Source organism: Priapulus caudatus, unplaced genomic scaffold (assembly GCF_000485595.1).
Source record: "Priapulus caudatus unplaced genomic scaffold, Priapulus_caudatus-5.0.1 Scaffold602, whole genome shotgun sequence".
In the NCBI taxonomy this organism is placed as follows: Eukaryota; Metazoa; Priapulida; class Priapulimorpha; order Priapulimorphida; family Priapulidae; genus Priapulus; species Priapulus caudatus.
The window spans coordinates 189,868-203,434 of NW_014577663.1; positions in this window are offsets into that span (position 1 = coordinate 189,868).

The following is a 13,567-nucleotide window of genomic DNA, read 5'->3' on the forward strand; positions in this document are numbered from 1 at the left end:
ACCACGCAGCATCCTCATCCTCTATCCAGCATCCCTGCCTGTGACCACGCAGCATCCTCATCCTCTATCCAGCATCCCTGCCTGTAACCACGCAGCATCCTTATCTTCTGTGCAGCATCCCTGCCTGTAACCACGCTGCATCCTCATCCTCTGTGCAGCATCCCTGCCTGTAACCACACAGCATCCTCATCCTCTGTGCAGCATTCCTGCCTGTAACCACGCAGCATCCTCATCCTCTGTGCAGCATCCCTGCCTGTAACCACGCAGCATCCTCATCCTCTGTCCAGCGTCCATGCCTGTAACCACGCAGCATCCTCATCCTCTGTNCCTGTCTGTAAATACGCAGCATCCTCATCCTCTGTGCAGCATCCATGCCTGTAAATACGCAGCATCCTCATCCTCTGTGCAGCATCCCTGCCTGTAACCACGCAGCATCCTTATCTGCTGTCCAGCATCTGTGCAAGTGGAGGTTGAGACGACCCTGCGATGGCCATTATACTGTACGCGGTAATAATGGGAGAGATAAATGAGAGGCTGTATCTTAGGCGATTGCATTACTGCGCTGTCCGTGACAGGCTCTGCTGCTGCTGCTGCTGATGATGCTGCTAAGTACTGCTGCTGCTGCTACTGCTACTAAGTACTGCTGCTGCTGCTGCTGCTACTGCTACCGTTGCTGCTGCTGCTACTACTGCTGCTGTTGCTACTGCTACTGCTGCTGNCCCAAATCTGGGCTACTACTGGGATGCTGTTTGCTGCTGTTGCTGCTGGCTGCTATCTACTACTGGCTGGCACTATGCTGGCTACTGCTCTACTCGCTGCTGTTTGCTGGCTTGATGCTGCATGCCTGCTACTACTGCTGCCACTCCGTTGCGTGCTCGCTGCTATTAATTGCTGCTGTTGCTGCTGTTGCTGCTGCTGTTACTACTGTGCTGTTGCTAACTGCTACTACTATACTGCTGGGCACTGTTGATGCTGCTGACATGCTGCTATTGCTAACTGTTGCTGCTGCTGCTGCTACTACGCGCTGCTGCTGCTACTGCTACGGTTCTACTGCTGCTCTATATGCTGCTTCGTTGCTGCTCGTTTGCGCTGCTGCTACTACTTGCTGCTGTTGCTACTGCTACTATACTATGCTGCACTGTTGCTGCTGCTGCTAGACTGCTGCTTTTGCTGCCTGTGGCTGCTGCTCGCACTACTAGCTCATTCTGCCGACTGTTGCTGCTACTGCATACTCGTGCGGGTTGCTCTGGTTGGCTGCTGCTGCTAATACTGCTGGGCCACTGGGGTTGCTGGCTGGGCTGCGTAATTAATGCTGGCTGTTGCTGCGCTGCTTACTACTGGGCTGCGTGGGGTGTGCTCAGGCGTGGCTACTTACTACTGTGCCACTGTCTGCTGCTGCTACACTACTGCTGCTCATTGCTACTGTTGCTGCTGCTGCTGCTAACTACTCCGTTGCTGTTGCTAGCTGTTGCGTGTCTACTGCTGCTGCTACTACTAGCTGCTGTTGCTACTGCTACTAGTTGCTGATGCTGTTATACACTGCTGTGCTAGCTGCTACTCCTGCTTGTTGCTATGCTGCTGCTAGCTACTAACTAGTAGTGCTGCTGCTGCTGCGCTACTTGTAAGCCGTTGCTGCTGCTGCTACTCACTGCTGCTGTTGGCTGCTGTTGCTGCTGCTGCTACTACTGCTGCTGTTGCTACTGCTACTACTACTACTGCTGCCACTGTTGCTGCTGCTGCTACTACTGGGCTCGCTGTTGCTTGCTGTTGCTGCTGCTGCTACCTACTACTACTGCTGCACTCGTTGCTGCTACTGGCTACTACTGGCTGCTGTTGTCGCTGTTGCTGCTGCTGCTACTCTGCTGCCACTGTGCTGCTGCTGGCTCCTTTAATGCTGCTGTTCGCTGCTGTTGCTGCCCTGCTGCTACACTCGCTGCTGTTTGCTACTGCTAGCTACACTACTGCTGCCATCTTGCTGCTGCTGCTACTACTGCTCGCTATTGCTACTGTTTGCTACTGCTCGCTACTCACTGTTGCTGTTGGCTGCTGTTCTGCTGTTACTGTTGCTGCTACTCACTGCTGCTGTTGCTACTAGTTGCTGCTGCTGCTACCTACTACTACTGTTGCTGACTGTTGCTGCTAGCTGCTCCTACTGCTCGCTGGCTACTGCTGCCACTGTTGCTGCGCTGCTACATACGCGCTGTTGCTGGCTGCTGTTGCTACTGCACTACTACTACTGCTACACTATTGTTGCTGCAGCGCTACTACTGTGCTGTTTGCTCATGTTGCTTGCGCTGCTGCTGCTACTACTCGCTGCTGTTGCTGCCTCGTGCTGCTGCTGCTACGAATGCTGCTGTTGCTACTGCTTCTACTGCTGCTTCTACTACTGCTGCTGCTACTGCTGCTGCTGTTGCTGCTGCTGCTACTACTGCTGTTTGTTGCTGCTGTTGCTGCTGCTACTACTGCTGCCTGTTGCTGGCTGTTGCTGCTGTTGGCTGCTGCTACGCTACTAACTACTACTGCTGCCACTGTTGCTGCTGTTGCTACTACTGCTGCTGTTGCTGCTGTCGCTCATATCCTTCCTCTCTCTCCTCCTGTCACCCTTTCCTTATATGCCATGCTCGCTCTGCATATCTCTCTCTCTCTCTCACCTCTCGCTTTGTCTCCTCCCCTTCTCACCCTCTCACGCTCTCTTTCTCGGCATATCCGTTTCTCTTTCACCCGTTGTCCCAGTCGTGGGGTCGTGGATGAGTCATCCTACACACGTACATGCGTTACTTGTGGTAGATGTCGTCCCCCATCGTTACTGTGGTTATAATCACATTCTAATTGCCTGTCGTGGCGGACTGCCAGGCCATGCCCTACCTGTCACATAGCCCCCCCCTGCTTAATACACAGATACCAAATCCTGTCGTAGCGGACTGCCAGGCCCATCCCACTATCACATAGGGCCCCACCACACCCTGCTAGGGCGGACTGCCACGGCCATGGCCCTCCTGTCACAATAGCCCCCCTCCATGTAGGCAGACTACGCAGGCATGCCCCTCTGTACACTAGGCCCCCTCCTTCGCAGATACACAGCAATCCTTGCCTGTTGTAAGCGGACTCAGGCCATGCCCTCTGTCACATCAGCCCCCCCCCTGCCTGTAGTGGAATCGCCAGCTAATGCCCACTGTCACATTAGCCTCCCCCCTGTAGCGGACTGCAGGCAAATGCCCGCTCTGTCACATGCCCCCCCCCATGCATATACACAGCTACATCCTGTCTGTCGTATCGGACTGGCCAGGCCATGGCCCGCAACTGTCACATAGGCCCCTGCATATACACAGCACATCCTGTCTGGTCCTGTTGTAGGCGGCTGGCCAGGGCCATGCCGCTCCTGTCACGATAGCCCGCCATGTAGTGGACTGGCCAGGCCATGCCCCACTGTCAGCATACCCCCCCGCCCAGCCCTCTTCCTGAGCGGACTGGCCAGGCCATGCCGCCTTCTGTCAGCATAGCCGCCCTGTAGCGAGCTGCCAGGCCCATGCTTCCATATTCACATCAAGCCCACCACCCCACTGTAAGGACTGCCAGGCCATGCCCACACTGTCACATAGCCCCCGTGCCCTCCCTGCTGATACTGTCCGTAGCGGACTGCCAGGCCATGCCCCACTGTTCACATAGGACCGCCCCCCCTCCCTTATACATCAGCACATCCTGTCCTGTTTCGTAGCGGATGCTCAGGCCATGCTTCATGCACTGTCACATAGCCCCTCCCCCCCGCGCTTATACACAGCACATCACTGTCCTGTCGTAGCGGACTGCCAGGTCATGCCTTGTCACATACCCCCCCCACTGATACTGTTGTGGACTACGCAGGCCATGCCCTCTCTCTGTCCCATAGCCCGCCTGCTAATACCTGTCGTTAGCGAACTACCAAGCCATGGCCGCCTCTGTCAGATAGTCCCTCCCTGCTGATACCTGTCGTAGCGGAACTACCAGGCCATGCCCTCTGTCACATACCCCGCATGTGGCGGACTAACCAGGCCATGCCGCTCTGTCACCTACCCCCCCTGCTGATACGCTGTTGTAGCGACTCCGCAGGCCATGCCCCTCTGTTACACATAACCCCGCATGTAGCGGACTGGCCAGGATGCCCCTCTGTCAATAGCCTCCCCCTGCTGATACCTGTCGTAGCGGACTGGCCAGGCGCATGCCTCTGTACATAGACCCCCCCCCTGCTGATACTGTCGTACCGGCACTGACCAGCCATGGCCCACTGTCAGCATAGCCCCCCCCCCCGCTTTACACCAGCACTCCCGTCCTGTCGTAGCGGACTGCCAGGCCATTCCCTACTGTCTACATAACCTCCCCTTATACAAGCACATCCTGTCGATACGGACTGCCTAGGCCATGCCCACTGTCAAGCTAGCCCCCCTGCCTATACAACAGCACATCCTGTCGTAGCGGACTGCCAGGCCATGCCCCACTGTCACATAGCCCCCCCCATGTAGCGGACTGCCAGGCCATGCCCCTCTGTCACATAGCCCCCCCCCTGCTGATACTGCCGTAGCGGACTGCAGGCATGCCGCTCTGTCCATAGCCCGCCCCTGATGATACTGTCGTAGCGGACTGCCAAGGCCATGGCGCCACTGTCAGCATAGACCCCTCCACTGCTGATACCTGTAGTAGCGGAACTGCAGGCCTTATGCCCACTTCACATAGCGCCCCCCGGATGTATGGCGGACTGCCAGGCCATGCCCCTCTGCTCACAATTAGCCCCCTCCCTGCTGATACCATGTCGTAGCGACTGCCAGGCCATGCCCTCTGTCACATAAGCCCCCTTGCTTGATACTGTCGGTAAGTGGACTGCCAATCCATTGCCCTGCTGTCACATAGCCCCCCTGCTTCATAGCATGTCGTAGCGGACTGCCAGGCCATGCCCCTCTGTCACATAGCCCCCTCCCTGCTGATCTGCGTAACGGACTGCAGGCTTGCCCTGTGCCACATAGCCCCCTGCTGATACCCTGTCGTAGCGGACTGCCAGGCCAGCCCACTGTCACATAGCCCCCCTGCTAATACCTGTCGTAGCGGACTGCCAGGCATGCCGCCCCATGTAAGGGACTGCAGGCCAATGCCTTCTGTCAGGCATAGCCCCCTGCTGATACCTGTCGTAGCGGACATACCAGAAACATGCCCCTCTGTCAGCATAGTCCCCCTGCCTGATACCGTCGTAGGCGACTCACAGCCATGCCCTCTTCACATACCCCTGCATTAGGCGGACTGCCGAGGCCCATGCCTCTGTCACATAGCCCCTGCTGAATACCTGTTGTAGCGACTACAGGCCATGTCCTCTGTCACTAGGCCCCCCGCATGTAGCGGACTGGCGGCAGGCCATGCCCCTCTGTCAGCATAGCGCTCCCCCTGCTGATTACTGTCGTCGGCGGACTGCCAGGCACTGCCCCTCTGTCACATTAGACCCCCCTGCTGATACCTGTCGTACCGGACTGCCAGGCCATGCCCGCACTGTCACATAGCCCCCCCCCCGCTTATACACAGACTCCTGTCCTGTCGATAGCGGCATGCCCAGGCCATGCCTACTGTCACATAACGCCCCCCCCCCGCTTATACCAGCACATCTGTCGTAAGCGGACTGCCAGGCCAATGCCCACTGTCAGCATAGCCCCCCATGTAGCGCTGCAGCCTGCCCTCTGTCACTAGCCCCCCCCATGTGCGGACTGCCAGGCATGCCCTCTGTCAATAGCCCCCCATGGTAGCGGACTGCAAGGCCATGCCCCTTTCTGTCACATAGCCCCCCCTGCTGATCCCTGATGTAACGGACTGCCAGGCCCATGCCCTCTGTCACATAGCCCCCCTGCTGATACCTGTCGTAGCGGACTGCGAGGCCATGCCCAACTGTTGACATAGCCCCCTGCTGATACCATGTCGTAGGCGGACTGCCAGCCATGGCCCCACTGTCAGCATAGCCCCCGCAATGTTAGCGGACTGCTAGGCCATCGCCCTACTGTCCACAATAAGCATGCCCCCTGCTGATACCTGTTGTAGCGGATCGCCAGCCATGCCCTCTGTCACATAGCCCCCCTGCTGATACTGCCGTAGCGGATACTGCCAGGCCCTGCCCCTCTGCTCAGCAACTAGCCCCGCTGCTGATACTGTCGTAAGCGGACCTGCCAGGCCAATGCCGCCTCTGTCACATAGCCCCTGCTGATACCTGCCGTAGCGGACTGCCAATAGGCCATGCCCCTCTGTCACATAGCCCCCCTGCTGATACCTGTCGTAGCGGACTGCCAGGCATGGCCCCACTATCACTAACCCCCCGCTGCTGATACCTGTGTAGCGGACTGCCAGCCATGCCCCATGAGCGGAACTGCCAGGCCATGCCCCTCTGTCACATCCCCCCCTGCTGATACCTGTCATAGCGGACTGCCAGGCCATGCCCCCACTGTCACATAGCGCCCCCCCTGTGATACCTGTCGTAGCGGGCTGGCCAGGCGATGCCCACTGTCAGCATAGCCCACGCATGTCGCAGGATTGCCAGGCATGCCCTACTGTCACATTAGACCTGCCCCCCCTGCTGATACCTGTAGTAGCGCAACTGCAGCACCATGCCATCTGTCACATAGCCAACCAGAACCGAGCCCTGCTGATACTGCCCGTAGCGGACTGCCAGGCATGCCCCTCTGTCAAATAGCCCCTGCTTGATCACCTTCGTAGCGGACTGCCAGGTCCATGCGCCACTGTCACATAGACCCCCTCCCCTGCTGATACCTGTCGTAGCGGACTGCCAGGCCATGCCACTGTACATAGCCGCCCCGCATGTAGCGAACTGCCGGCCATGGCCCCTCTGTACATAGCCCCCTCCCCTGCTGATACCTGTCGGTAGCGGACTGCCAGGCCAATGCGCCTTGTCAACAATCGCCCCCCCCCCTTGCTTGATACCGTCGTAGCGGACTGCCACGGCCACTGCCGACATGTCACATATTGCCCCCCCCCTGCTGATACCTGTCGTAAGCGCTGCCAGGCCATGTCTTCTGTCACATTAGTCCCCTTGCATGTGGCGGACTGCCAGGCCAATGCCCTTCTGTCACATAGCCCCCCCCTGCTGTACTGTCGTAGCCGGACTGTCCAGCGCATGCCCACTGTCAACAATAGCCCCCCCCTCTGCTTATACACAGCACATCCTGTCGTAGCGGACTGCCAGGCCATGCCCTACTGTCACGTAGCCCCCCCCCCTGCTTATACACAGCACATCCTGTCATAATCTACATTAGTCTATATAGCATGGTTTGGGTGCGTGCATGAATGGGCGTGCGTGCGTACATGCATTAGCGTGCGTGCGATCGTCGATGTATGGGTGTGCGTGCTTGCGGGTGTGCGTGCGTCCGTCCGTTTTTTCCATGGTGACTTGATGCGCACGTGTGACTGGAGAGATGTAATGTATGTACAATGCATGCAGCAGCTTCCGTGATATCGTGCTGGCAGCTGCTGCCTACAGACTTATGTCTTATAGTGTAACGATAATCTAATATTGCTCATCTAATGCAGTCATCTAATCAAATTAGGGAATCTATTACAGTTAATGATTCTGCAATTATTTGTAGATCCACGGAATTGAATCTCTCCTGTCTGATTATTATCCATGGCTATTTATAAGGTGTGTGCCTTAGGGGTTAGTGTGTGTGTGTGTGTGTGTGTGTGTGTGTGTGTGTGTGTGTGTGTGTGTGTGTGTGTGTGTGTGTGTGTGTGTGTGTGTGTGTGTGTGTGTGTGTGTGTGCCTGTGCTGTGTGTGTGCGTGTGTCCATTCATGCATAACGTTGTGCGTGTGTCCATTATGCATAGCGTGTGTGCGTGTGTCCATTCATGCATGCGTGCTTGCGTGCGTGCATCTACAACGGCGTAATGTGCGATTTCTTCACATCGCCGTCATAGAATTTCGCAGTCATAGAATATCACAGATAATAAAAACATTTACAGCAGTAAGATAATTAATTAGATTGAAAGCTGCCTCATATTTTACCGACGTTACAATAACGAGTGAAATGTGCAGACACACACACGTATGAAACTCAAGCAGTGCACACTGAACGGCTGTGGTTGGAGGGCGAAGGGGCGGCTGCAAGTGTCAATTGATGCTGTGGTGGAGGGGAGAGGGGCGGTGGCAGGCCTCCATAGGTGCTTGTGGGGGCAGGGGAGGGGCGTGCAGGCTTATGATGCTGTGGTGAGAGGGAAAGGGGCGGTGCAGGGCTGTATGCGCCGTATTATTGCTGGCCAAGCCAATTAATGCGCAGTATTGCGATGACATTGCACCCGCACTGCGTCTTACCGTATTATATATATATATATATAATACTATATATATATATATATATATACATTATAGGCAGGTGGCTAATGTGTCGAGCAGTAGCTCTGCTGCCTGTAATTCGATGGCAGACAGACAAACAAATCTAAACGCCCATTACTGTCGCAGCTTTCTCTACTATCGGCTAACAGTACAGCAACAGTAGTAGTAGCAGACAGTAGCAGTAGCAGCCAGCTACAGTAGCAGCAGCTGCCAGTATGTTGTAGTAGCAGCATCGAATCATCATCAGCAGGGGCAGCAGGCAGTAGCCAGCAGGAGCAGCAGCAAGCATCACTCAGCTGCAGCGCAAGCAGCCGCAAGCGGTAGGAGCAGCAAAAGCACAGTAGCAGCAGCAGCAGCAGCAGTAGGCAGCCCAACAGTAGTACAGCAGCAGCAAGCAGCAGCCAGCAGCATAGGGCAGCAACAGTTAGTAGCCACCAGGCAGCAGGCAGCAGGCTTACCGAGTAGCAGGCAGCTGCAGTGAGTAGTAAGCAGCAGCAGCATCATCATCATCATCATCAGCACGGCCAAAAGCGAGCAGCATCACTCAGCTGCTGCAAGGTAGTAAATACAGGCCGAGAATAAGGAGAAAAAAGAGATGGTCCAGAGGACCATCTCACCGTTTGAAATTTAGTGGCATCCTAAATTTTAGATGGTCCTCTTAATTTTGAAATGTTCTCTAAAAGTAATGCGGCGTGCAAGTGTATAGAAAGAGATTTTACATGGTGATAAAATGGTCTGAATTATTTAGCGCTACATATACAATGAAATGTATCAAACGGACACAGTAATTGTTTATTCACATTTAAAGATATGGTACGCTGGAAACTTCAAAGAAATTACCAGTAAATGGGACGCAAATATCAATGGACGCGTCGGAGCATTGTACTTTGGAAAACTGAGGTCCTCCTGATTATTTGATGGCTCCTGACCATCGGACCATTGCTTAAGTTACGACCCCTGTAGTACAAATCCATTAAATCTGTGTGCGTGCGTGCGCGTGTGAACCTATAATGTGGTGTGTTACTTGTTGTTGTACGCAGCCACACACCATAATTATAGGCATGGCAGCTGGGCGCACACGTGCGTGAGCGATTCCACACCCTCTCTGTATCAATATCACCATATCATATGTATAATGACCAGTTTCTACTTTCAGTTTCATAATGATAATTTAACTATAATTAACTGTTGACCCTCGATTTCCCTGACTAATAGGGGGACTATACCTGTCCGGAAAAATGCAAAAGTCCGCAATTGTAACCCGTTTATCAGCTGCTAGTACGTTTATTAAGTAAACGGTAAAGCTATAACTTGTATATACACAGTAGTCAGACGGCTGAGAGGCTCTATGTCCCACGGGTACTGCCGGAACGTAGCCCTGGCGTACGGTGCCGGTATACCGACGTACCCTGGTAGCTATTTCTATGTGCCGGAGCGGACCGTACCTCGCTACTCCACTAACAGAGTCTAAGGAGTCCCCTAATATGCGAGGACGCGTACCTCGCGCTTACTCGAAACCGTACCCTGAACTTTCAGCCGGGATGTCGTAAACATACCGCTTGTCGGCAGGAAACGCGCCGCTTTAGTTCCCGTTCTTATGTTTTCGCGTCGCGTTCCGCAAAAATATTCGTAACCTTCAACTAGAGCTCGGTAACCAGGTCGACAGTTCCACACGCCTACATACGAAGTGTAGCGAAGGCATATATGCCGAGTGAAGGTGGCGAACACGGGTTACGCAGTCTAACCCCTTACCCTGTTACGTTTCACCTTCCCGGACCATTTATACAAGTGTCAGCGAGTCTATAACGTTTACAACCCATTAGATAATCATACACCATTTTCCTGTTCACACAACACTTGAGAGGCCATGATCTTTTCAAAAAACCCGCGCGAAAATGCGCGAAAATGTCGAAACATTTTGCGCGAAAGGGGAAAAAAAACGCATTCCCGATCATTCGCGATTATAGTGTTGTGTAATATAGGTGAAATTTCTTCTTGGTTTTCACAGTTTTACTAGCTCAATCCAAACTTTATAAAGATTCATACAGAGTCTGTATGTATATTATTCAAGATTTCTGCGACATCAGTAGTGGCGAGAAGCAAGACAGTCAGGGTACGCGTAGGGAGTAAGCGAGTGTACGGTGCGGTATAGTCAGATCAGTTACCCGAGAGTACGTTCCGGATACCGGCACCGTACCCAGGGTACGTTCGCGGCAGCTACCCTGGGGGACATAGACCCTATCAGGCACCACTGGCACTGGCATCGCTAGCTCTAGTAACGCTGCATAGCGGTCTATGTCCCCAGGGTACTGCTGGAACGTACCCTGGGTACGGTCCGGTATACGAAACGTAACCTGGTAACTATCTGATATGTTAGGGTTGAGGGTTAGCGGAGTAGGCGTAGGCGACTCCCTAGACTCGTTTAGTGGAGTAGGCGAGGTACGGTCCGATCTAGATACCAGTACCAGGCCGCAGGGTACGTTCGGCAGTACCCTGGGGGAACAATAGCACCTTTCAGCTCTAGTAACGGTATAGCCCGCGTACGGTTGGGCTATAGTTACTAGAGCTCATAGGGATCTTATGTGGTCCCCCAGGGTACTACCGAACGTACCGTGGGTACGGTCCGGTATACCGCGAACGTACCCTGGTAACTATCTGAATACGGTTAGGGTTAGGGTTAGCGGTTAGGGTTAGCCGAGTAGGCGTAGGCGACTCCCTAGATCGTTAGTGGAGTAGGGCGAGGTTACGGTCCGGCATATTAGAGTAGTACCAGTAACAGCCCAGAGACATATAAATCAACGTTGATTTATATGCTCTGGTAACCGGGTCCGATACGGGTACAGGTCGTTTCCGGCAGTACCCTGGGGGACGACCTCAAGACCCTCTCCAGCGTTACTAAGAGCTATGGCATCCTAGTTCTAGCTAGTATCACGCCTGTACTGTAGCCAGCGGCGGCACCATGGTATTTTCTTAGCGGGGGGCGAAACCAGGGCGTGCTACAGGGGCACACGCGAAGGGGGGTTCCCTGACATCCCCTGGACCCCCCTGTACACGCCCCTGGGAACTGTAGACTCTGATACCCTGGCGCTGCGACTGACGGGTGGGTGCGCAACGGGTAGATTTCCATGATTCATCAAGCTGCGTACGCAAAATATTTTGCGTAAATCATGGTGTAGCGCAATCGACGTTCTTAGTTGCGATTCATCAACACAGCTATTTTAGTAAATTTCGTAACGAACTTTCGCGTACGCAAGCGAGGCCGTTTTTAGGTGGGGCGATTCATCAAGCTAAAATTGACGTAAACCTCTGCGTAAACTTTACACGAGCTGACGAGGCTGCCCGTAAACCACGTCGATAAATTTTCCGCAGGTGTTCCAGCATGACCTCAGCATGCCATATTTTATTAGAAAACATTATAAAATTACTACGTCCAACAAAAATAAATAAATAATTACGCATGCGTACACAGACAGGCGGCGCGTTTGACGCTTTTTTTTATCATAGTAGCTTGGCAATATAGCTGGCAATTGTTTTCGTTAATAAGCGAGTCGTAAGTTAGCCGTGTACAGTGCAACACGCACTGCACTTTGTCGGCAGCAACAAGCCTAGCGCACGTGTACGCTACACACGCACGCAACGCACGCCGCGTGTTACGCACGAAGCACAGCATGTGTACGGCACACGCACGCACGTGTACGTTGCCACACACGGACAACCCCCCCCCCCCCCACTGTAGTGGCACACGGCACGCCCACGCACAGCGTACGAGCGCTGCTTTCATCGAGCGTTGAGACAAATCATACAACGAAAATGAGGACAACTATCACATCCCCCAGCAAGCTGTCATTGTAGACAGCTAGAGCCATAATGGTTTACATACAAAGAGAGGCGTCAGTTTTTGGTTCCTATGGTATGTGTCGCACAGTGTGATTGGTTTATGCTAGCAGCTCACTCGCACACCCAGCAGCTACGATGGGCGTAGTGGATTTACACAACCACCGAATTCATCAACATTTGCGTACGCAGGTGGGCTAACGCTGCAGTTGATGAATCGCAGCCTACGAGCTTATGCGTAGGTACTTTCGAGAAAGCTCTATGTACGCAGATACACTTTGGCGCAACGTTGATGAAGTCCGTCCCCCAGGGCCCGCCTTAGTGGCGCCTCGGCGGGGTCCAGCGGCGCAAGAAGCCCGCTGCAGGGGTCCCGGGGAAGCTGCTCAGAGTTTAGCTAATCAAAGCCGCTCAAATTGCTGGACAAAAAAATTGTGAGGACCAAAGGAGGGCAACATATACCAAGGAGATGAAACGCCCGAGGGGGGGACCACCCCACATTATGGTAGTATCTGGTATGTGCCAGCTGGCGAAGTTTAAAAATGGGGGGGGCTCTGGAACTACTGCAGACGCTGAAAAATGGTGGTCTCTGGAACTAATGTTTGTTGAATGTGGTATGCTTTGGAACCGGCTATGTTGAAATGGGGGTCTCCCATAACTAGCTTAGATTCGTTGAAATTCAATGCCTATGAAACTGGACACGTTTAAAAGAGGGGGTCTCCGGAACTGTGGGGGAACAGTGATTTGTTTTAAAATCTATGCTGTAGCACTTGAACACAATAATTGTTCAATATGTAGGGGGGAGAGAAAAACATGACCCCGGAGAGAGTATGAACGCAGCAACGCGCACAAGACAACACGCACGGAGCGGCGCGCGCGTGGCGCGATACACACCTAACTAAAACTAGACAGAGGCACTCACGGAGAAGACTACCTCCGGCCAAGCGGACATAGCGCCATACGCCATACGACTCACGAAACACACCGAATAACCGACACGATATACGCCAGCGTACAATGTAGCGCTCGCTGCGCCGCTTCAGCTCCAGCAGGCAGCCGACTGTTGGCTGGCTGCGCTCAGCTGACGCGCTAAATATCGATCGCGCTCACACACACACACACACACACACACACACACACATAGCTGGCCACCACACACACACACAGCAACACACACACACACACACACACACACACACAGCCACACACACACACACACACAGCACACACACAGCACACGCTTAACATGTACACGAACGCAGTACCAGACCCGAATCACATAACCATCCCCTCCACTCGTGGCGAGGGTAAAATAAGATAGCAATGTAAGAGTATTGATTAGATGCGTCAGTCTGAACGTGTAATTAATAATTTTATAATGTTGTTAAC